This window comes from Erpetoichthys calabaricus, chromosome 11 (assembly GCF_900747795.2).
Source record: "Erpetoichthys calabaricus chromosome 11, fErpCal1.3, whole genome shotgun sequence".
NCBI lineage: Eukaryota > Metazoa > Chordata > Cladistia > Polypteriformes > Polypteridae > Erpetoichthys > Erpetoichthys calabaricus.
The window spans coordinates 14,467,254-14,493,638 of NC_041404.2; the positions used below are offsets into that span (position 1 = coordinate 14,467,254).

Consider the following 26,385-nt stretch of genomic DNA (forward strand, 5'->3'; position numbering starts at 1 on the left):
TGCGCTTGCTGCTTCCTGAGCAGCTCTTATTTTCCCCACCCTAGTGGCCCGCTTCTTCTCTTCTTTCGTTGGCATCTTTTCGCGTTAAAACTGATTAAGTCAGTGTTTGTGTTGCAATCACTTAGTACGTTTTCCTTAATTTTTCACTTAAGCTGGAACTTAAGTTTTCAATCTGCCTCAAGAATCATTTAAGATATGAAGAGATAGGGGAAGTGATGGTGAAGGTGGTAGAGATGAGAACGGAGCCCGCACGCATGCGCTGCATGGCCGCCCTGCTGGCCGTTGCTGAGAGTTGATTCTACAATAAAATAAAATAAAAATAAAAAGAAGAATAACCTTGGAGGTCAATCATCACCCCGAAAGTGGATAGTAGACGTCACATAGTATATGTGTACCAAATTTCAGGTCAATAGGTTAAACGGTTTGCGAGCTACAGGTGATTTCAAATCCTGGACAGACAAACAGACAGCCACAGTAGCATATTATATAAGAAGATAGTTTTTATAGGGTCATTACTGTCACATGTACGGAGTACAGTGAAATTCTTGCTTGCATGCGTTAGTCTGGTTGGGCCTTTTCAAATGAGTGGCCTTGAAATAAAACAGTTTTTCCTTACAATAAGGCAGATCCAGAAGCATTAGAATGACTTGTAAAGCATGTTAATGATCTGTCAGCCTCATTCCGTCAGGGTAATTCAGCAATCAGAAAAAAATACTAGAAAAGTGCAGTTATAATGAATTAATTATAACTGCATGCTAGATTTTCCATAGACACAATGAAATGCTGGTGTTTTCGTAATCAGTACAAACTGGTCCTAAACCAGCATCCACAGACTTACCCCATTGATCATTCACAAGTGGCGTTTATGAGTACTCCGTTGGAGAGTATATGTATATTATCATACTGTAATTATAATGCCCTAACTTATTGTATGAAATCAACTAACATTAATTACTTAGTCACTATGACATTAGTCTCGCAGAGCCAAACATATAATACATACATCTGGAGACAGCTAGGAGTGAATTCTGCTTAAAAGTGGTTGGTAACAATTAGATGGCTCACTGAGGGTCACATTTCTAAACCAATGCAATGCCTCATCAAGGCTGTGCTCAAAGCAGAGCTGGTGATTTTTGAATTGTAAGAGCAACCTGGTCTGACAGAGAGCCCAGCAAGCTTCTGATTATCTGATGAACTGTCTACAGCCAAAAAGTGTATCGCGTGTGAGAGTACATTGCATGTGTTAAAAACAAACATAACCTGTTACAAGGAAAAGCCTTTCTGTAAAATTAGATTATACATTGGCATTCAAAGACATCAATGGACTAGTAGTGACAGTGAATAATGAATTGCTCCTTGTTGTTCAGTAACAACGACAGTGTCAGAGTTGATGTAAAGCTGAAAAAACTGGCAGCTATGTTTGTGGAAATATGAATGGTAAACTATGTACTCGAAGTAACTGTGTGACACCCTGTCAAAATGAGGGGAAAAGGAGTTTTGTTAAGGGAGTTGATAATGAAGAGCCACAGGAGGTGTAGATTTCTGTATTTAAAACACTCAAATCAGTAAATGTGCCTAATGCCATCAGGAGAAGTACAGACATGGCTGCACAGCATCTGACCGCACGTCTAAGTGAATACCTAAAGTAACTTAACATTTCTAATTGGGAATGCAAACAGGCCATGCTACAATGTAGCCGCAGGGCTTAAACACATAATAAATCCATAGAGCACAATGCTTATCTAAACTTGTTGTTATGCCATACAGTGATGCAATAGTCACAATGACAGAAAGATATCGCAGCAGACTGAAGCATTTCTCAAACATGTGGAGCCAAGTAGCTGTAGTGGTCTACATGTGTGTGTTGATGCGCTCATTACAATGTACAAATTAATCATTAATCTTCAATTACCTTGTGCTACTGATCTCCTGAATTGATAACAGAAGTTTTAGCTTTTTACTTTCTCTCTGCATCAAATCTTTTGTTCAGTTTCTTTTGCTCTCCCTCTGCAACCTAAGTCGTTTAAAGTGCAAGGATGGGAGGAACTGGGGGCGAGTTTTTAGGAGGAAACCTTACGAATGGAGCTTTTTCATAGGAGGATTTCACCGCTGTTCACTACAAATCGTTGCCCCCAGACATGTATTCTCACTTGAGAATCACGTCTGACCCCACATGAATACTATGACTGAGCACAACCTTTTGTCAGGTTTCTGGAGCAATCAGACTAGGCCAAAACCCAAAATCTTTGATACAATATTTGTATTTGAGCATGATCAGAACTCCAAGAAAAAAAAACTCATATGCACCGGACACTACACATCACAAGGAAGACATAGCACTGCTTATGGGACCCCCAGAGTGAAACTTTTTATGTGTCCTTGTATTATTGTTAGATTCTACTCTACTTACATTTTACTTATTTTCTTCAAGGTAAGTATACTCACCAGGTTTGTTACTGGGTTTGTCTACCATAAGATTAACACACACATACATAGATGGACCCTAACCACAAAAATACCATATGAATGACGTATACACATGCACGTTATTCTCTAGTGCTTTAACCCACAGAAGTACCATATGAATAACACACGCACAGTCCATCATTCCCTAGTACTTCAAGAGACTTACTTATCATAGGCACGAACAATGTGCAATGTCTTACATATATAGTATCTTAGGCCTAAATATTACTTTTGGTCTCCAAGTATTTATTCAAACATAAAAAGGCTCAACATCCTTTGTTATAGGCCATTTATCAACCACTGATGTCTTACTTTAACACACTGTGCATTATTGGACAGACAATAAATGTCGCAGTTTGGATCATACGGTACTTCCTTACTTCTCCAAGTGCTCTAAATACAGTATTTACCTTATTACTTCAATCACTCAAGATATAAAGACAAACTGTACAACGTGAAAAGCAACTTGGTATTTATTAAAGAACAATAATAGCAGTAGAGGATAGTATAAAATAAAATTTAGATAGCAAAGCCTGGATATATATAGTGTGAAGCATTGGCGCGTACAGCTACCCCAACCCAACACAGACAGGCAGGACATGAGTTCCAGTCAGTACACAGGTTTATTTACAGCTGGGAAGTGCTTTTCTCTGCTCTCCACAGCACAGTACATAAAGTAAAGCACAGCACAGCACAACACAGTACTCTTTTCCTTCTCTCCGCCTCCACTCCTCTCACAGCAAGCTTCATCCACATCCTCCCGACTCTGGCTCCCCAAATGGAGTGAGGCAGCTCCTTTTATTCAGGTCCTGGGAGTGGTCCAGGTGGCTCATCGAGATTACCTGGAATCACTCCCAGGTGTGGTAGAAGTCCACTATAGGGCTCTGCAATCCCCCTGGCGGCCACCATGGAACCCAGCAGGGCTGTACCAAACTCCAGCTCCCAGCATGTCCTGCGAGAATCCATGCTGCCATAGTCTCCCAGGAGGGCTGCCCTCTAGTGTCCAAGGAGAGGTAACGCCTCACCAATGCCCTTTCCCCCAGTCCTTCCATTATATTGGTGTCCCAGACCAGGTAATGCCTGTGGTCGCTCGTCACAACAGCCTTTTGAAAAAGCTTATGAAAAAGTTAGACATGTTAATGATGGATGTCCCAGGGCGGTGTAGATTTAGCAATTGATATTGTTCACGAGATGCTTTAGCTAACAATCAGATGAAAACGGGTGTGTGTCTCTCTCCTGCTACTAACGTTGCTGTCGCCCTCTGCTGACATCGCTCTGTTTTCTCTTCTTGACGTCGCTCTCAAACAAAGCATATTTATTTTAAAATTCCACATGGGATTCCAGAATGTGTGATGTTACACATATTTGATTGACTGGCTAACTGTATGATAAATGACTTCGCTTACAGTCTGTGGTCTTTTAAATATGTCCAAATTCCTTCCTTTCCCAAGCTGTAACTCAGTTTAGCAATTCCTTTTCCCAGGTGCCCATCCATTCGCAGGTTATAAAGTTATCAATACAGACGAGGCATCCTAGCCATTTCCTTGTTTTCTGCTTGTTTGAACAGATATTGCTATGATTGATTACTGGTATAATTTGGGAAAACAGGATACTTTGATGCCCTGTCTCCTTAAAATTAAGTTCATTTTTGTTTGTATGGACAAAAAATAAAACAAAATTTTAAATCCATGACACCTCCTTTTAAATCCACACACCATGATCCTCCTTTTCTGCTTTCTGAGTCCTCCTTTGGCTACAGTTTAATTCTACAATCTTAAAAATAAAAGATCCTTCATGGCATTTTACTGAGCTGTGTGGCTCTTCATGGAACCATTGCTCGATAAAGATCTATTTAAATCTAAGGTGGTCCCTAACATGCAGACAAAACAGAAATTTGATGTATAGTAGACGACATAGCAGGATAGTAACAGATCAAGAAAACCCGAACTTAGTGTTACTGTATGTGGCAATCAGGAACAAATTGGTATTTCACAAATCTGTTATCACCTGTTCATTATGTTGCCTGTTATGGATTTATATAAACATACGTTCTTTCTGCACCCTTCATGTGGATGGTTCTTTTGGGAACCAAAAATGATTAAGTCTGGCTGATCAATTCACTATTAGCATGACTTGTATAATAATTTAATCACTAATTGATAACTTGACACACAAAAGAGAACATTTTAAGTCACTTGAGATGATAGAATTTGAGAATATCCTATAACTTTTAGTCATCACCCCCATTTCATATTTCATATTTTGCTAATAGGGCGGCACGGTGGCGCAGTGGGTAGCGCTGCTGCCTCGCAGTTGGGAGATCTGGGGTTACCTGGGTTCGCTTCCCGGGTCCTCCCTGCGTGGAGTTTGCATGTTCTCCCCGTGTCTGCGTGGGTTTCCTCCGGGCACTCCGGTTTCCTCCCACAATCCAAAGACATGCAGGTTAGGTGGATTGGTGATTCTAAATTGGCCCTAGTGTGTGCTTGGTGTGTGGGTGTGTTTGTATGTGTCCTGCGGTGGGTTGGCACCCTGCCCGGGATTGGTTCCTGCCTTGTGCCCTGTGTTGGCTGGGATTGGCTCCAGCAGACCCCCGTGACCCTGTGTTTGGATTCAGCGGGTTGGAAAATGGATGGATGGATGGATATTTTGCTAATACTTTCATGGAAGGTTTTTGAAAGTTACACATCTGCTATTTCGAGCTTCTTTCATATGTGCAAAATGTAATAGGTTCCCTAATATTGAAACTAACTTGCAAAGTAGGAGGATCAAATTTTCAAAGTCTCAAACCAGAACACTTGTGTATAGGCCAGGCATCTCCAGCTCGGGTCCTGGAGTCCTACTGTGTCTGCAGGTTTTCATTGTAACCCTTTTATTTAATGCCCAATTTTTGCTGTTAGTTAACTCCTTTGTTTTAATTTTAATTGATTTAATATTTAAGACTCAGACCTCTTAATTTTTTCCTTAATGAGCAGCCAAACAATAACAAGATACAAAACAAGACAAAACATGGTCAGCAACCTGTATCCATCGTACGGTATCTTGAAAGGAGAACTTCTCATAAATGTTGATCTACTTGCCCATAAAATATTTTGATGATGTGTTTAGATATAAAGTAGAAAATCAACTGTTTTGGAAATATCTGCAATGGCAGAATGTCAGCATCAACAAGCCAAGAAATTTAACAACGGGTTTAGTTAACAAGAACTGGCTTCTAATTAAGAAACTGATTGTAGGAAAATTGGTTGGCATTGGTGGCTCCGACTTAACTGGTCATCCGTTGGTTAACTTCACATCACCTTCCTGTTTAAAGCAAAAATTAAGCAAATAAGAGGAATGAATCTGAAAATACGCAATTTAAAAATGAAGGGAAAATACGTTATTTAGCAGCAAAACCTGGTCACCAATTATGAAAGGGATTAGAATGAAAGGGTCCGGAGATGGAGACCCCTGCTATAGGCTGCAGATTGTCATGGCTTCCAAACGGAATACAACTCATTAATCCCGCGAGTGTGCTGGACGCAAATAAAACCGAAGACCTTTTGGAATCCCCCAATAAGTATCGTGCACGTGGTAAAAATGGGCATGAAATCGAACTTTTGTTCCCCTTAGGGTTTCGGCCGCATAAAAACGGGGCAAAATCGGACATTTTGTTCAATTCTGGCATAAAACGGGAACTGTCTCGGAAAAAAATGTGACTTCTGGTAAGCCAAAACGGGGCGCATAAATTGAATGGAGACGTCTGATCACTCTATATAAGTACAGCAATCAAAAACAATCGTCGCATTTATTAAGGATTCCGAGGCTGCATGAAAAGACGTTACAGCACAACCAGAGGTACACGGGCGTCTGAAAATGCATCATCAGCAACAATAGATTGTTGAGCTCGCTAAAACGGGTGGCAATTGTATTGTTAACTATTCAGTCTGTAGTACTGCTTTGCCAAGCACAGCCTCACATACTACAACAAACTATTGAAGCTAAATTGCAGCGTACGCTGTTACGGAGTAATTCTAAACCCTACGAAACGTTAACATAAAAGAAGAAGCCTGCAAGTAACCAATCGTCACCTGCTTATCTAAGTCCTTTTGCTGTCGATGGTGATCAGGCGGCACATTCAGATCGGCTCGTGAGCGAACACTTCCGGGTTAGTAACTGCAGAGGCTTTCGTGTGACTCCCTGTCAGATCAGCGCGAGCATCAGTAGTTGCAGTAGCGACGCCGGCACAGGCTAAAGAAGGCGAGAAGAAGATCCAGTATTACAGTAAGTATGTTACTTGACTTTCGCTGTTGGGGTTGTTGGTTGTCAGATACTTTTGGTAGTCTTTCCAGTCAGCGAGAAGATGTTCAGTGTTCAATCTGGAATCAATTATTAGGAGCTGTCAAGAGATGCCTGGTAGCCATCTGTCGCCGTAACAGTCAATCAGAACCTTCGAAAAAGAACTCTCTAGAAGCACGGCAGCATTGGATCTTTTTTTTTTTACAATTAGATTTTTTCCCCTTGTTAATCAACAAAAGGGGATACTTATATTTTCCTTCCCACAATATGAACGAATCATGTCGCAAGCGATAGCAGATGTTGCGTAAGACGTGGCAGCTCTCAAAGATAGACACGTGTTTGCACATCAGTCGCACCAGTATTTCCAGTGAACGGTTTAATTATATAATTGAAGAATGAATATAAACGAACATTATAATTGATGCACATAGTTCAGTGCTTTAGAAAAACTGAATCTCTTGTTGCAGTTGGGGTTTTAAGAGGGGGGTCACGGAGTGACATTACGATTCACTCCCGAGCACAGTAAATCCGCACATAGTCGAAAATTCTGTAGTTATTATTTTAAAATATCTAATTCTTCCAGGATTAAAGCTGACCACGTTTCTACGTAACTGAAAAGATAGACAGTGCTCCAGTTAGTGTTGTTATTGATTTTAATTCGTGAAACATTTTTGTTTCTTTTAATTTATTTTTATTTCCTTACTTATTCTCTTTAGACGAGTTGTTGGTGACGGCTTCGTGAATAAAAACGGCCTTTCAGTTTCGTATTACAGTCCAATGATTGCGCTGTCAGGGAGTTAAAAATTGTGGGAAGAGACACTGATATACACGGTCCCTCCTAACAGAGATCAAGGTCGTTCCCCGCCTTGGGTTACTGGCCACTGCATGCAGTAACTGATGAAATCTTTGCTTAGATTTTACCAAAGATGGCTGCAGGGAGCGCACGTAACCCGTGCTGTGTGTTCTGCCTAACCAGGCATCTGCTTCAATGAGAGAGAATGCTCTTTGCCAACAGCTTTTGCAGGTTTAACTACAACCCCCCGAAACATCTTTGAGCAACATCAGGATTCTTCTTTCAATAACGTCCACTGCTATGCAACTGTACAGGTTTTACCTGCGAATTTATTGTAGGTTTATTATACAAACATGAACTTATTAAACGCTTATCTGCCCCACTCCGCAGTTTATAACGGTTAACGGCTTATTTACTCCAGCATGAACAGACGTGTACAGCTGCAGTATTTACTTTGTAAAAAATGCACAATGCTAATATAAAATAGTTTTTCTCTGGTACTGTTGTTGATTCATATGTGAATTTGTGGAGTCAATTCATCATATTTGTTAATATTATTAACAAGTCAGAATGCTAGATAAGTTGGCACAAGAGTCTTTCCTATCAAAGTGATGCTGAAATAAATGTAGAGTGGAATTAACTCCTTAGTTTTATTGTGATCCGATAATGTTGAAGCCATGCGATGACAAAACTCACTCTGTGCTGGATGAACTTCAAATGATATACAAATCTGGTCTTGTATAAAGGATGATAGGATTTGGCAGCAATCAATGAAAGATGGGCGACCATTTGGTGGATTCACTGCTGAAGTCATGCTGGAAAATTCTTATCATGTTTTTCAATATAAAAAAGTGATGCACCTAGGCTTACTTGAATGTGTCTTTTGAAGATGTTTTTAAGGAAAAGACTGCCCAAAGAGATATATCTGCTAAAAGTTTTTATGATGTCTGTGATCACACTTATTAGGAAATTGTAAAATAGAATACGATAGAATTTTAAATTGAATTTTTTATTTTAATTTTCATGCCAATTAAATATATGTAATGCAGAGACAACTATGAATTACATTAACCACGGACCAATAAGTATTACTTCTATGTCATGTAATAATAATCGGATCTAAACAAGGAGACTACTTCAGTGAAAGTAATATACTAAATAACAACCTGCATAGATTCATAAGAGTAAGATCCTACCAGACTAATCTAATAATAGACAAAAACAAAGTATACAGCAGAATTTACCTACACTTTGAAAAATCCTTGGATACAGTGGTACAGCAAAGTTAATTTTGAAATTGGGAGACATTGGAATGGGGAGGTAACTTACAAAACTGAATTTTGAGGTGGGTAACAGGCCAGAGATAAAAAGTATAGATTAATGCCAAATGCTCCATATATGAGGAAGCAGTGGAGTCCCTCCTGGGATCCGTGCCCAAACCTTTAGCCTTCCTAATTTATGTTAATTGCACTGATTCTCATATTGTTGATTTTTTAATTTCATAGTTGACATCAAAATTGTGGTGATAACTAAAGAAACAGCAAAACAAATTTTAAAAACCTGGACCATCTTCAACATTGGACAAATGTGGAGAATGTAACGTACTAGCCAAAGAAACATTAATTATACATATAAAATTGGCGATTCTGACCTGTAGGAAGCAATCCCTGGGAAGGAATTAGGGGTTTACATTAACACTACATTCTCAGTTTCTAGGTGATGTGTATAAGCAAATAAAAATGCAAATGCAGTCCTCTAGAGGTTGTGCAGAGGACATCACATAAGTGATCTAAGCACTAAAAGACCCACCCTGTTTTAACAAGCTATGTAAATTAAACTGTTTTGGTCTTGAGCAGAGAAGATGTTCTTCTTCTTCCGGCTGCTCCCGTTAGGGGCTGCCACAGCGGATCATCTTTTTCCATATCTTCCTGTCTTCTGTATCTTGCTCTGTTAGAGCAGATAAGACAGTGCTATGACATATTCCAGGTGTTCAAAGGCCTTGATAAAATCGATCTATCTGACTTATTTCAGTTGAATAACAAATCACATAGTTAAAGACATTGTTAGAAATTAAGTGGAACTGCCAGGAAGTACATCTTCTGGTAAAGTTTTTACATAAATGAGAAACAGGCAAATAGAAATGAACTTTTATCTGCAGTATATAGATATAGCATATTATACTTGCTGTATTATGTATTGCAGGTTTTTGTATATTTCCTTATGTTTTGCTTTTCTTTATGCATTACTATAAAGGTGTTTGTCTCATTTGTACAATGGTCCAGTCCGTGTCTTTAAATTTATTTACTTTAAGAGCTAAAATGCAAGTATGGCAAATAAACCCTGAACTTGAACTTCCTTACAGTTTATATATCATTTGCTTCTTGTTTCATCCATTCTTCTACCCAGCTTCTGTCCTCACTTTTTACTTTTGAGGAGCATGGGGAGCTGGAGCCAGTTATTGCAGCATTAAACAGGAGGATGGAACCTATCCTGGACACATTTGCATGCAGTTACTCATTTGGTGCTAGGTTTGCTAGGTTAGAGTGTCGATCTCATGTCCAGTGTCTCATGTCTGTTTGGGAAGTGTGAGTAAAATGGTATATTTGGAAAAAATATAACACAAAAGGAAGGAGAGCATGAAGTTACACACAGAAAGGGTCTCACTTAGGTATTGAACCTTGGTTCCTGAAATTTTGCATGTAAATAAAACATTTTGAGAAACAAATGCAGCACATGCTATAAGAATGAGAAACTGAATAAACACTTCCCTCTGCATCGTGTACTTTCAGACATACTTTGTTTTATGCTAGAATCTGTAAAATAAATGTTTAATTACAAGCTGAAATGTTTAAATTACAGGATTTCTGTATTATAAAAGTGTACTTTTTTAAGACAATGCAAAAATAATTTCTAGAGTTATTTATACAGGTGGAGGTATGTCTACACAGTAGTACAGCAGCTCTCCTAATTCAGATCCCTCTCTTTTGCTTGCAGCTGTGTGTAGTAACAAACTGACAAATGCATAATTACTTTTAATTTATGTCAAATGGGTGGAGTGGTGGCTCTGAGGCTAGGGATCTGCACTGGCAATCAGAAGGTTGCTGCTTTGAATCCCATAAATGCCATAAGTGACTTCAGTCTGTTGGGTCCTTGAGCAAGGCCAATAACCTGCAATTGCTTCATCCTGGGTATGACATTGATCTGCATCCAGGCCTGCAAGCAGGTCCTCCAATGTACAGGGAAAACTTGGGGGTTGGTAGCATGATTGGCACTCCAGCCACCCTAAAAACTGTTCCAGTGTGGTGCTGAGGTGTCACTCGCTGCTCTCAGGTCCCAACCCAAGTGGTTCGTTGTGTAGTGGGTGCGGTAACACACTACCAGTTCATTCTCCTAACCTCACTCTCCCTCTATGTCAAATGTTTTATGTCAGCAGTTCCTTTCAAAAAGCTTACCTCCATCTGAGTTTTTGTTAAATTTGGAACAGTGCTTTTGATTTATAATACTGGTTATCTCTCTGTTTTGTTTTTTATTTTTTATTACTCTTTTCAGCTTAGTTACCTGCTCCAGTTTATTATATACAATTTTATAGAATTGTCTGTTTACTTAACCCAGTCACCGTTTATTATCTGTGACTGTTGGAATGCTTCCGTTAGTTTCAAGTTGATGGTATAATATAGTTCTGAATAATTACAGTTGTGGCATTTTCTTTGGTTTTCACAATACAGTACCAGGAAAGCAAAGGTCTGTATATTGAAACAGTAAAAAGTACAATTGATTTACTTGGTTAATCTTTCTTTGGAGAAATGTTTTTAATGGCTTAGAAACTTCAAGTCCACTACTGCATACTACGCTGTAAGATTTTTATAGCTGAGCACAAGCTGTTATTTCTAAACAGGGAGCGTTGGAGTTTATGTAAAGTGTAATTTTAGTAGTTTGTATTGTGGCCTATAAATATACTGTAAGTCCTAAAATGCATTTATTATATGAACATATAAATACATGGGAGGCATGGTGGCACAGTGGTAGTGCTGCCGCCTTGCAGTAAGGAGACCTGGGTTCGCTTCCTTGGTCCTCCCTGCGTGGAGTTTGCATGATCTCCCCGTTTCTGCGTGGGTTTCCTCCCACAGTCCAAAGACATGCAGGTTAAGTGCATTGGCAATCCTAAATTGTCCCTAGTGTGTGTTTGGTGTGTGTGCCCTGCGGTGGGCTGGTGTCCTGCCCAGGATTTGTTCCTGCCTTGCACCCTGTGTTGGCTGGGATCGGCTCCAGCAGACCCCCGTGACCCTGTGTTAGGATATAGCGGGTTGGATAATGACTGACTGACCACCCAAAAATGATTTTTTAATATATGTTACTTACCCCATATAGTTTGTAGTTGTGGCTGACACAAAAAAAAACATCTTGTGTCTATATGCAGAATGTGGAGAAAAATGTTTATGGCATAATAGAAGCCAATAGTGATCAAACCAGTGAATGGATATGGTATTCAGAGCCAGGACACATGAGGCAGTAGCAATAACCACTGCACTACCATGCCACCCTTACAGAATAAATCTGTAAATATTTGAATTTCAGATGGGGAAAAAACAATTGTATTAAACATTTGAAATTGATTTTCATTATATTTATATACAATATGCATTTGTTTTTACTATCATAAAATTAGCATTCAAGGTGAATACTGCATTTCTTGATGTTAAGTTGTTCAGCTCTGATCTGTTATCCCAATATGATGTTAACCGTATAATTGGTGAACTTTAAATACTGTAAGTATAGATGAAAGGAGTAAAAAACAAATGTCATGGGGGAAAGCTGGGTTAAACTCTAATCAGCACTGGTTATGTTTCACCTTTGAAGATACCAAGCTAAATGAGCAAACCTTTGAACCTTCTAAAGGGCTAACTTACATATTTAGTCTTCAGGCTAAGTACATTATTAAGGATGTATTTTCAGAAGCTTTAACACATTTATTCAGTTTATTCTTTTAAAGTAAAGTGTATACTGTGTTGTTGCAAATGTATATAATCAGCAGAAAAAAAGACTTCTTGTCCACCATAAAGTAATACATTTAAAGAGAACTAATAAATCAGTTATTTTTCTTTGTTAAGTTACATCAAGTCTACAGAGTAAATGTTCTCATGACTTGACTGTTTGAGTTATACCGCTGACTGTTTGCTGACGTTTTAAATCTCTGTAAATAAAGGCTGCAAGAAATTGTTAACTTCTTCATTGTTAGCAGTTTTTAGTGCTGCTCTACGTTTCTGCTGTGTTGTGATCTACTATGACTGATTCAGAAGTGGCTTGCCCAGTCTAATGTACATATTCATGTTTGTGATTTCAGGGCTATGTTTTGTACTTTTGTTGTAGCCTTTTATGAATGTGTTGCATGGTGTTGACAAAAAGGTCTGTAGGGATCATTTGATAATTTCAAAAAGTTTTAATAACTACTGAATCAAAAAAATCTAAATATATTATTGGAAATATTTTCAAAGTACATTTATTTAGTCATTTATTAATTCTTTGGTAATTTCATATTGTACTATGTTTTGCTTGATAACTTAGCACTGGTCTACAGAAAATATTTTTTGTTTGCTTCTGGGAACTTCAGAGCATCTTTTTATACTGATTTCATATATGAAATCAGAATTAAGCTAGCACGTCAGGTTTTTGAAATACACATCATTGACGTTTTGACACTTTTGAATATCAATATATCAGCACGATCTCTGGAGTTGAGGACTATGTCCCACCAAAATTGTTTTGATGTGTTTATTCTGAAAACAAACCAGAAGACGATACCAGAGATACGTTAAAGTATATTTATGTCAATTTACCTCAATATAAAAGTGAGGTCAGTGTGCCCAAAAATATTGGAGGCACTCGCTTTTGCGCTTGTACTGCACATCCGTCTCTCTTTGCAAGAACCAACCGTAGTCACCCATCATGCTAGGAGTGAATTTTTTCCAATATCAGTTTTCCATCACCTTTATATCTTGATGAAATCTTTCCCCATACTCATCTCTGACATCATTTAGATTTGGTGGAAAAAAGTCGAGATGAGAATGTAAAAAATGCATCTTCAGTGACATTCTGACTCCCATAAGCTAGTATACTTTCAGCATATTCTTCACAAGCTCAGCATTATTCTCTGTTCTGTGGCTGTCAAGAAAATTCTGGACAACCTGCACGAATGAGAGTGTTGATTCAGTGGGCTTCAGTTTCCTTTTGATCTCATCATCAAGCATGAGTTCATGGATTTCAGGGGCAACAAAAACACCTTCCTTAATTTTGGCTTCACTTTTCTCAAGGCCAAACTTATTTCTTAAATGCTAAAACGCATCGCCATTACTGTCCAGTCACCCTAGTTGTCCAAGATCTGGAACATCATAACTAAAAAATGGGACGTGCTGGACCAGAACGGTTTTCAGATTTGGAGTCAGCAAGTGAAATTTGTTAAAGAACAGGTGAAAGAATCCCAGTAGCAAAATGCTTGTTCTTAAAATGGCTGTGCACCGACGCTTCCCATCCAACCTGATGGAGCTTGAGAGGTGCTGCAAAGAGGAATGGGCGAAACTGGCCAAGGATAGGTGTGCCAAGCTTGTGGCATCATATTCAACAAGACTTGAGGCTGGAATTGCTGCTAAAGGTGCATCGACAAAGTATTGAGCAAAGGCTGTGAATACTTATTATGTACATGTGATTTCTCAGTTTTTTTATTTTTAATAAATTTGAAAAAACCTCAAGTAAACTTTTTTCACGTTGTCATTATGGGGTGTTGTGTGTAGAATGCTGAGGGAAAAAATGAATTTAATCCATTTTGGAATAAGGCTGTAACATAACAAAATGTGGAAAAAGTGATGTGCTGTGAATACTTTCTGAATGCACTGTAGTTAACATTAACAGGGCTAGTTTAACAGACATCTTGGATATCTGTCTGGACTTGCAGCTGTCAAACTTTGTAAAGCAGTTATACCATCTTGGATTTTATAAGCCTGTGTAGTTTGTTTAGCTCGTTTATGACTAATGTATATCTACCCACAGCAATTCTGCATTTTAAGGAATTTGTTGGAATAGGCATCTCCTTCATTGCTGTCTGATATGTGTAGGGAAGTGTTCCTTAAATATGTTCCTTATGTTTGTTGAAATGGAATTGTAACCATAACTCCATTCCAAAGCTTCTTTTTTCATTTTCTAAACAGAAATTGTACTATCCTTTTCTCCACTTTCATAACTAGAATAACATGACTTAAAAATTAAAAAACAGTTGAAGTCTGCTATAATGTATTATGTGTTAATTTCTAATAAAAACCCTTTTATAAACTTTTCTGTGAGATATCTTGGGCAATCTAATAAACAATTTTATTAAGTGGTAATTTTAGATTTTCCACAGTAATCATACTGTATTTGTTTTAATGAATATTTATATTTAATTGTGGTAACTGTATAAAATGTTGAAGTATTTTGCAGTGAATTGATATAACCTCAAAGTGGAGTTTCAACATTTAGCTTTGTGATTTAGGGTTGAATCTAACATTGTACTGTTAGTATCGTTCTTATCAATAAACTATTCTATGTTTCTTAAAGTGTTCTCACATGGATGGGAACCTATAATGAAGAAGTTGCATTGTTTTAAACAGTATAGTTTAAATTTTTCTGGCAGTAATCCTTTAGAATAGTTGATGAATGGTGATGGAGTAATGCTTGTGGATTATGAATATTAGCTGCTTGTCCCAGGTACCGCAGAATGCATATGTGTAGGTTGGTGGGGAAATGGTGTGCAGGCAGTGTAACTCAAGATGCAGGAGTTTATTTTTTCGTCTCGCAGATTGCTGCAACTCTGCACGCATATTGGTATTCGGTAATGATGTTACAATGATTCAAAGGTGGTTCATTCCAAGTTCATTTAAAATTGATACAAATCATAATGCAGTATTGGCATGAAGCTCAAAAATTAGATGTGCCTCATAAAATGGATTTGAATAAATATCTACCAACTCAAACATGGCATCCTCAGTTGTTCTCCTTCTTCAGAAGAAGAAAAGCAACTCGGCATACATTATAAAAAAAAATGTACTTCATTGTGTTTTCATTGTGGTTTGGGTATAGCACATATTTTTCTTTTTTTTCTTATCATGCATGCAAATGACATGCCACAAAATGAGCCCAAAACCGTATGTTAATAGATATTGTAGGCTTTCGATGTATGATATGCATGTAGGTGGACAATGGCACTATTTTTTAAAAAATTGTTAAGGACAGTTTTGTACTGTATAGTGTAATCAGTTTATTTCAGGTTGATTTTTCTTGTGTACACAGTACAATTACATTTCTATATTCCTGCAAGCAGTGCAGTTATACTCAACAAATTTATAACTGTGAGACAGCATAACGTTCTTCAGTGTACCACTCAAATATATGACGTGTGATTTTACTTATGGATTATACTCATGAGCATTAGTTTGCCTTCAAAAACCAAACGGATGACACAAATTCAGTGTTTGCAGATTCATATTTACCAAGAAAGTATACTGTTTTGCTTGTCCTATTAACTTTGTGTTTCACAAATTATGCCTTTCTGTTAACACAGTACATGGTATATTAATAGGGTGATGTGCCTTTCCTTCAAAGCATTAAAACACTATAAATAAATTTTATTGGTATTAACAGATGGAGCAGCTCATGTCATTGCTGGGGTAGACAAGCCAAATAGTCATTTTGTTTGAATCTTGCCTTGATGTTTACTTTCTGCAACTATTGTTAGAGCTGCCAGTCCCTCTACATCTCATAATTATGTGTGTGTAACTGTGGATGCGTGTGAGGTCCCCCCCTTCAACCCTGATCTATATACCCTAGTTAGAAAATAGGTGGATTCTTGGACTGATTGACATCTAGAGAAGTGCTCATTATGAATGTGAGGCCTCTGTTCATTTATCGGGACTGCGGAGAACACTATTAAAAGCAATAAATCTCCTCGTACAAATGAATGACAATACAAGTTAAATGATTACACCTTGTTTGATCAGTAACATTATTTTACTCTCATACCATGCACAAATCTATTTCTGAACTAATTCCATAATGGGATAAAAGTGGCACTAATATATATAATATATATATCTATATTTTTTTATTAAATAAATACAATTTGTGCACTCCCACACTGAAATGCTCCTGTGCAAACACCATTGTGAGCCATTTTTATATATGCTTTTTACTTATTATTTTACTTATTATTGTGCTTTCCAGAGTAATTTGTCTACTTGCAGTCAGTACTTACTGACTTTCTCAGTACTATTGATACTGTAAAAAAGATGGTGCCATTCCATTTTTGGAAGTTTGGTATTGAATTAGAACTGAAATATACAGTAGGTTCTTGTGACATTCCTAGTAGGAAGTCACATCTAGAAAACATCTAAGCTTTGATGTGGACAACTACAGTCATACGAAAAAGTTTGGGAACCCTTCTTAGCCTGCATAATAATTTACTCTGCTTTCAACAAAAAAGATAACAGTGGTATGTATGTCTTTCATTTCCTAGTAACATCTGGGGTGTTTTCCGAACAAAGATTTTTAGTGAAGCAGTATTTAGTTGTATTTAGTTGTATGAAATTAAATCAAATGTGAAAAACTGGCTGTGCAAAAATTTGGGTACCCTTGTAATTTTGCTGATTTGAATGCATGTAACTGCTTTGGACTGATGAGACAAAAATTGAGTTATTTGGTCATAACAAAAAGCGCTTTGCATGGCGGAAGAAGAAAGCCGCATTCCAAGAAAAACACCTGCTACCTACTGTCAAATATGGTGGAGGTTCCACCATGCTGTGTGGCTAGTTCAGAGACTGGGGCCCTTGTTAAAGTCAAGGGTCGGATGAATTCAACCCAATATCAACAGATTCTTCAGGATAATGTTCAAGCATCAGTCACAAAGTTGAAATTACGCAGGAGTTGGATATTCCAACAAGACAATGGCCCAAAACACAGTTCAAAATCTACAAAGGCATTCATGCAGAGGGAGATGTACAATGTTCTGGAATGGCCGTCACAGTCTCCTGACTTGAATATCATCGAAAATATATGGGATGATTTGAAGAAGGCTGCCCATGCTCTGCAGCCATCAAATTTAACCAAGAGATTTTTTATGGAAGAATGGTCAAAAATACCTCCATCCAGAATCCAGACACTCATCAAAGGCTATAGGAAGCATCTAGAGGCTGTTATATTTGCAAAAGGAGGCTCAACTAAGTATTGAGGTAATATCTCTATTGGGTTGCCCAAATTTATGCACCTGTCTAATTTTGTTAGTAGTTGAAATACTACTGTTTCCATAAGGCATGTCATATACACTGCCTGGGCAAAAAAATGTCACGCACTCTAATATTTCATTGGACCGCCTTTAGCTTTGATTACGGCACGCATTCGCTGTGGCATTGTTTCGATAAGCTTCTGCAATGTCACAAGATTTAGTTCCATCCAGTGTTGCATTAATTTTTCACCAAGATCTTGCATGATGGGTGCATCACTTCATCTGCCTCTCTTCTTACCCTGATGCGCCCATCACTCTGGAACAGGGAAAATCTGGACTCCTCAGACCACATGACGTTCTTCCATTGCTCTGGAGTCCAATCTTTATGCTCCCTAGCAAATTGAAGCCTTTTTTTCCGGTTTGCCTCACTGATTAGTGGTTTTCTTACGGCTACACAGCTGATCAGTCCCAATCCCTTGAGTTCCCTTCGCATTATGCATGTGGAAATGCTCTTACTTTCACTATTAAACATAGACCTGAGTTCTACTGTTGTTTTTCTTCAATTTGATTTCACCAAACGTTTAAGTGATCGTCGATCACAACCATTCAGGATTTTTTTCCGGCCACATTTCTTCCTCAAAGACGTTGGGTCCCTACTATCCTTCCAGTTTTTAATAATGCGTTGGACAGGTCTTAACCCAATTTTAGTAGTTTCTGCAATCTCCTTAGATGTTTTCTCTGCTTGATGCATGCCAATGATTTGACCCTTCTCAAACAGACTAACCTCTTTTCCACGACCACGAGATGTGTCTTTCGACATGGTTATTTATGAAATGAGAAGCAACTCATTGCACCAGCTGGGGTTAAATAACTTGTTGCCAGCTGAAAGATAATCAGCCATGCAGTAATTATCCAATAGGAGGCTCGTACCTATTTGCTTAGTTAAATCCAGGTGGCGACTTTCTTTTTGGCCAGGCAGTGTATTAAAAGGAATTTGCTACTTTGAAAGCTCAGCCAATGATAAACAAAAATCCAAAGAATTAAGAGGGGTTCCCAAACTTTCACATGACTGTATTTTGGGCAAGTGCTTAGTGTTTAAATAAGTTTTATAAATGTCCCCTCTAATAGGGTTCAGTCATCTAAATTCTAAACTGCACTTTTTGCTGTTGCTCATATATTTTGTGCTACCCAAAGTACATGGTGTTGTCCAGGTGTTTTTTTTTTTTTTTACCTTAACCCATTATACAAATACAAGTATTAAATGTGTTTTTTTTTTTGTTTTGTTTTTTTTAAATGTGTAAATGTGGACCCTTTTGTCATTGCTGGCGGAAATGTGAATGTCCCATTCATCATCTATACTACCTCTATGATAAATATCAATTTCTCTCCTCTCATGAGTTGAGAATTTGCTCTTTTTGTGTATGTTAGGTTCCATTATTATGGTAACTTCTTGCTGGATTGGAATTATGAACGGTACTGTTTTCTAGTTTACTGTGGTTTCACAAATATTTGTTTAATACCACATTAATAAACTGGATGGCTTTAGGAGTAATTAAATCATTAATATAATGATGATGATAATCATTCTTTACCTTTTTTATATAGCTCTTTTCTCACTACTCAAAGCACTGCACTGTCCGCGACCTGGGATGTGAACCCATGATCTCCTTACTGTGAGGCAGCAGTGCTACCACTCTGCCAATATAGCATGTAAGCTGGGCAGAACTACCATTTTTGTTGTTGTTCCCCCTGTTGAACCTGAATTCATGATGAAACTTTGAAACTAAATTTTGCATGAACATTACAGTTAACCTGACTTAACATATACATTTTATTTAATGAACGTCCATTCTGCTGTTTTGGAGTAAAGTGATGTTTTGTGGTGTTAGCCTTGACATTATGTTTCCCCAATGAAATTCTTAAAACACCATGAAGCCTATATTTTACATTCCACAAGCAATACTTTAAATACAGAATTTTATGAAAATAAACAGAAGTGTTTTCGAGTGATGCTCAATTTTTGTGTTTGTATTCTATTACACCACATTCACTTTTTCCACTGAATCACTGATGTGGAATGTAGCCTTCAGTAAGTAGGGCCAAAACTAAACAATATGCACATTCATCACCATCAGTTGAACCATTTTGGCATGATTATGCTGTTTTGTTTTTGAAACCAAAACGCAACACACTGCTAAATCGGCAATGTGCAGGCAGTTTTTGATGAGAAGACCAAACAATGAAGGAGTGGTACTCCAACATTTTGTAGCAATGTGGGTCTAGCTGTCTAAGAAGGCACAACATATAACAGATAGTTCTTGATCTTCTTCAACATGTTGTTTTAGGAAGAGGCTTTCTGGGTGGCAAATGCCCATTCAGCACCTTTTAGTAGCTACTGACTGCTTATTGGTGAATTAAGTGCAACAGGTTTCATAGGATGTTACTTCCAAGAACTTTTTTGTATTTATATTTAAGTAAAATATACAGTATATAAAATAAACATTTAATGTGTATTTTTTTGAGGTCAGTGTACAAGCCAGAAAGATTCTTTAAGATTGCAAACCGAGAAATGTGATGCAATTATGTAAAAAGAGTGTTTGGCCAAAATTAGTAATTTTAAGCCATCTTCATTTGCATAATAGGAATATTAGTGGAATCTTTTATAAAGTACTAGTTAGGAAACAAATAAAAAAAACCTCTGATAGCAGTATAATATCTAATTTTCTACATGCAAGACTTATCAACAATCTGTAATGCACAGGGTTTCAGTGCATGGAGTGTTATGATGCAAGGATCGTTTTCTCAGACAAGTAATTTCTGATGTGAGGTCTTGCCGGGATCAGTGGCAGGATCACTACTCTTTGCAACAAACTGTATGTACGTTATTCAGATAAAATGTAATAAACAGGATTGTAAGATTTGTGTATAATGATGAATTACGCAGATTAGATGGACATGAAAGTTAGTAAAATTCCTATTGGTAGACTTAAATAAAAATGCAAATTCGGCAAAAAGTAATATTTTACTTAGATCTTGGTTGAGTAGTTGGAAAGAAAGCATTAAAAGACAGTTAAGTATAATTCTCAAACATTTAGACAATATGGCTTTTATGATTCTGTTGCAGCATAGATTAAAATATAAAAATAGCCTTAGCAAAGTTCTATAGAGTTGAATGACATGGATACATGTCCCTTTCACATCTAATAATATATTTTCTCTGTGTCTAAAGACTAATGCTAGTTCAGCTCTTGTTCAGTCAATAGGTTTATTGATATGACTGCTAGTGATGCTGCTGTGATACAGTATGTGCTGCACTTCTAATAAATCTGTAAAAGCATAATCTTTTAATGATAATGGAAAGGTAAACAACAGTTCCAGCTTATGTTTTTTACTGTGTGCTGTAACCTACTTCTGTTATCTAACTTCTTCACTTACCTTGCTTTATTTAGTATTTATTATGAGAATGTAAGATAAATTTGTGAGTACAAGAAACTGGAGGACTATGTTATATTTCACCATTAATCTGTGCAGCTAAAATATCTTGTACATCCTTGTGCATGTTAGTTTAAAAAAAGCGAGAGTTTGGTCATAAAAAGAGAACAATAATCTATATTTGACTATGAGCCACCGAAACAGGCAGCCAAATAGTAGGCCTGAAGCTGGAATGCCTCAGACCAGATAATTCATTTCTATAAATAGCTGCTGAGCTAATTTCAGACTTTGACTGAAAATGCTGGTGTCACCGATTCCAAAATTCCAAGCAGTGGTGCTTCTGTAATTATCTATTGCATTGTTCTCCTGTCTCAGCATTATTTGTTCAATAAATGAGCTGCATAATTTTTGTTGCTTTTGTATTTAAAAAATATGAACAAACAAGGAACAAACACAGCATATGGTAATGTGATAAACTGTTTTTGATATCAGAAAGCTGGACTTATGTATTTTTGAGAATAAGTTGAATCAAATTAAAATTTGTGACCTTTAAAACAAGATTTTATAATTTCATGTTCAGGAATGGAGTGTGTCCCTCTTTATCTTCAGTGAAACCTCATTCATTATAATCAATCTGATGTTTAATATGTTAAATATCAGATTAATAATAATACCTTTATAAATTTCCTTGGGTTAATTCATTCTCAGCACTATATAATCTGTCTTAGAGGACTTTGAAATCTGTTAAACAATCAAATAATATATAAAAAAGTGTTTCTTTTAAGTTAATAAAGCTGAAAGGGTGAACAATGGGAGAAACTAAGTAAAAAGTTATCAAATCAGTAAATGTAACCAAAACTATCTTGTCCACTGAGTGTCATTATTCTGCTTTTTCCTTTTTTTAAATAAGTAAGGCAGGTCGCCCATTCTCGGTTCTCCTCTACCACAGTTTTAACAGCCTCTCTTCCTCCCTTTAGGCTGAGTCTTTGATCTATAACTAGCAACCTAGAGTTTTTTGCAGGAGCAATAAAAGATTCTAGTGGCACCATCTTTTAATAGTCCCTGGAACCACTGTGTCCCTGAGCCATGCTTCTAGTTAAAGGCACAGGACTTCTTTAAATATTTTTCAGGTTACAACTCCCTGTACTGGGCAGGTTGGTGGCACCTACCCATGCGGTGTACCACTTCTTTCATTAGTTAAGTTTGAGACAATTTGCTTCTGGGTCACCCATTGCATTTATAAGACATAATGTAATCTTGTCAACCACTGTCAATGACCGTGTAAGGAACTTTTCATTTGCCAGTTTGGTTGTAATTTCTGTGGCCTTTTGGCAACTAGTCAACCTGTCATAATTTAAAACTATAAAATTATAAAGTAATTGGTACTATTATCTGCAAAATGCACATTGCCCAACTGAAATGGTGGAATGTTCCTTGCTAAGCAAGTGCCTACTGAACAATTGATGTGCAGGAAGACAATTAAAATGAATTATGTTTACTGAAATTATTTAGCATCCCTGTTCTGGTTCCTTTTAATGTTTCTTTCAATAAACATTTATACTTTTTAAGTGACCAAACAAATTCCAACTATTCAACAGTCATAGTCTGAATAGCTGACAGTTTAAATACTGTATGCTGTGAATTCAGCGGATCTCATGTTTTTCTGCTGTTAAATACAGTTTTAAACCTAACATTCTTATTTCCTTCTGCTTGTACCTATTGATATATATTGTAAAACGTGAATACAGAATAAACCTTTTCTATTATTAATGGTGCTGTTTCTTTACAAAGTGCACACTCTTCCTGTACACTTTATCTTTTGTTTCTGACTATACTTGTGCATTGACTTAAATTTGATTTATAATAGCAAGCAGTGTTTTACCAATCTTGTATGTTTTACATGTAAAAGTAATAATTTAATAACATCCTTTAAATGAAGATATAAAAAATAAAATAATACATATAGAAATTACTACATGTTGTCTCTTTGTTAATCTTTACAGTACCACACTAAGATGCAAAAGCTTGGAATCAGCTTGTCCAGTACTGGGTGGTTCTATACTGATTAATGCACTGCTAGATTTTAAGATATAACCAGAGTTTTACAAAGACAATGTGCCATATCAGCAGGTTGTAGAAGATAGCATCTTAGTAGTAGTCGAAAAATAAGCATAGAGTCTAGCAGGTTTGTTTCGTGTTTTTTGCACTCATGCTTCATTTGTTAATTACTGTAATTTAGTTGAATTGGATTGCAGACTCAAATATTCTCAAAGGAAATATAAAAATAAAACTTATTTTTTAGGAGGAAGCACACAGTGCTAGAATCAGTGTATCCCTGATTATATCTCAAATCATAAGTAGCTGGAAGTTTAGTGTAGATACACACAAAATGGTAAAGAGATATGTTTGAGTGATTTTGTATGGCTTGAAATTACCGTTTAATTCTTTCATTATAAAAGAAGAAATCTAAAAATGATGATCATGGTCAGTTTCATTCAACAAGAAAAATGTTTGGCATGCCAAGTCAATTTCATATTACATTATCAGTGAATAACTTATCCCCCTGCACAATGTTCATTATCCTCGAGAGAGGACAAAATAACCACCCATACTCCTATTGTGTGGTCAGGCAATTGTATTGTGAGAAGTTTTTTTCAACATAAAATCATCTCATCCACTAAAACTCTCAGTCACAAAAGTATTTGTTTTTGTAAATTGAATACAGATTTCTATTACCCTAGGTTCTTGTCTATAAGCCGGACTCATGTATAAGCCGGAGACCAAAAATCATACGAATTTTTTAAATAAAATCGTATCATAGATAAGCCGGACTCATGGATAAGCCGAACGTACTATAACCTATAACTAATAGAAGGGAGGGAGGTCAGTGGTCTCACTCGCACCCATTTAATTTCTTTAAGGGGGGAGAGAGTGTGAGATATTGGCGTCTCTCTCACTCCCCGCATGGCGCGGTTGGAGCGGCCGGAGCGCGTTCTTTCTGCTCTGGGCGTCGCCGAGTCAACACGCGCGCGTAGCGGTCATTTAAATTGTGATTTTATATGTAAGCATATTTAAATATATATCGCAGATTTTTTGCTGGTTCGCGGATTTCTGCGGACAATGGGTCTTTTAATTTCTGGTACATGCTTCCTCAGTTGGTTTGCCCAGTTGATTTCATACAAGGGACGCTATTGGCAGATGGCTGAGAAGCTAGATTGCTTACTTTTCTCTCACTCTTGTGCTGACTATCTGTGATCCTGACGTATGGGGATCGAGCAGGGGGGCTGTTCGCACACCTAGACGATACTGACGGTCGTCTAAAAATGCTGAAAGATTATCTTCACGTTGCTATCTTTTGTAAAGCTGATTCCTGAAAAGACATGCTGCACAGTGCTTCGCATACTTAAAAGCTCGAAGGGCACGTATTGATTTTTGACTGAAAAACAAACTCTGTCTCTCTCTATCTCTCTCTCTCTTCCTGCTCCTGACGGAGGGGGTGTGAGCTGCCGCCTTCAACAGCTTTGTGCCGCGGTGCTTCGCATACCTAAAAGCCAAACAGCACCATTGATTTATTTGCTAGAGATTGTTTTCTCTATCTATGTGACATTCTGTGCTCCTGACACACACACCTTCGAAGACGAAGATATGTTTGCACTCTTTTAATTGTGAGACAGAACTGTCATCTCTGTCTTGTCATGGAGCAGAGTTTAAACTTTTGAAAAAGAGACAAATGTTTGTTTGCAGTGTTTGAGTAACGTTCCTGGCTCTCTACAACCTCCTGTGTTTCTGCGCAAATCTGTGACCCAAGCATGACAATATAAAAATAACCATATAAACATATGGTTTCTACTTCGCGGATTTTCTTATTTCGCGGGTGGCTCTGGAACGCAACCCCCGCGATGGAGGAGGGATTACTGTATAAACCGGATTTATGTATAAGCCGATATTCTATTTTTTCATTTTCACAACTTTTTTCCTTAGATAAGCCGCGGCTTATAGACAAGAATTTAGGGTACTTTGCCTATTACCTTTTTCGGCTATAAAAAAACACTCCGAGCTGCACCAGAAAAGTCCAAAAAACCAAAGACTGAATTAGGAGATAATTATGTATGGACAAATTTAGGTTTTTACATGTTGTTATTTAAACAGATTCATTATCAATGGCAGCAATTTCATGCATATAATGTGGTGGTGTGCTTGCATAAGGGAAGGAATTTTTATGAAAAGAGAAGTGTTAACATTCAGTTTCAGTATTACTAAATGAGTGCAAGTTGAATGGGGTGAAGGGTGTGTTCCTCAGTATATTGTAATGTCAAACATTTATGAAGGGAGCTTGCAGATCTGTTGAAGTATGATTGCTCACTTCCCTGTGTTTTATTCACAGAATTTTTATTCCAGATTTACAAATGCATGTCGCATTAAATCTGTCCTGGTAGAAGAATTGTAGCTGGAATGATTGCTTCCACAGGGTGAACTAATAAATCACATGTACTTGCCATACTTAGATTTACCAGTTGTAGCCCAAAGCTACATACTGTATGATATATGTTTGTTTTAAGTGACAGGCCATTTCTATTAATTTAATGGTTATTTGGTTGAATATATCTTGTCATTTAGAGCTGAGCTTACTTACTGAAGCAAATCTGGGCTAGCATGGTAGTGCTGTTGTTATTGCTATTGCCCCATTATTTCAGGGACCTGACTTTGATTCCCAATGCAGCAACACTCAAGCTGCTGTTGTCATGTTCTGAGCATATTTCTTCCACATACCTGGTTTCTCTTTGAATTCTAACTGTTCATGTTTGTTTAATATTTAATTGTAAATTTGTTAGGTAGGAGAGAAAGCAGGTGCTTGTTAGGGCTTAATAATGTGTTGCATTTTTTTCATTGTTATAATATTAATTTCCACAACAAACACATTATAAAGTGTTGCAGTATCAAAATGGCCTAGATTCTGGCTAAAGCCAGAAATTTAAAGTTGCGGAACAGAGCAGTGGAATATTATCATTAACATCGCCACCTGTTTAACAGCTATTTTCTTGGTCTATCTAGGTTAGCCGGTTGCCCCCCAAATCTTTATTTTCCACCACTGTCTTGGATGTTGTTTGGTATTAGACCCATTCTCTACATGTAACCTGTTACCATCTCCAACCATGTATTTTTTGACGTTCTTCTT

General features: G+C 37.3%; 1 protein-coding gene and 1 long non-coding RNA gene across 3 annotated transcripts in view; both read left to right on the forward strand.

Annotated features, from left to right (window-relative positions):
* Positions 1-4,803: 4,803 nt before the first annotated feature.
* Positions 4,804-26,385, forward strand: part of LOC127529612 (uncharacterized) — a 356,389-nt gene continuing 334,807 nt past the window's right edge. The window contains exon 1 of the long non-coding RNA XR_007936237.1: positions 4,804-4,913. This is a non-coding gene — a long non-coding RNA (uncharacterized LOC127529612). The remainder of the gene's footprint in view (positions 4,914-26,385) is intronic.
* LOC114660193 (sideroflexin-1) overlaps positions 6,168-26,385 on the forward strand; it is a 65,128-nt gene continuing 44,910 nt past the window's right edge. For both annotated transcript variants that reach the window (XR_007936235.1, XM_028812721.2), the window contains exon 1: positions 6,168-6,726. The gene's annotated coding sequence lies outside the window, so the exon portion shown is untranslated. The remainder of the gene's footprint in view (positions 6,727-26,385) is intronic.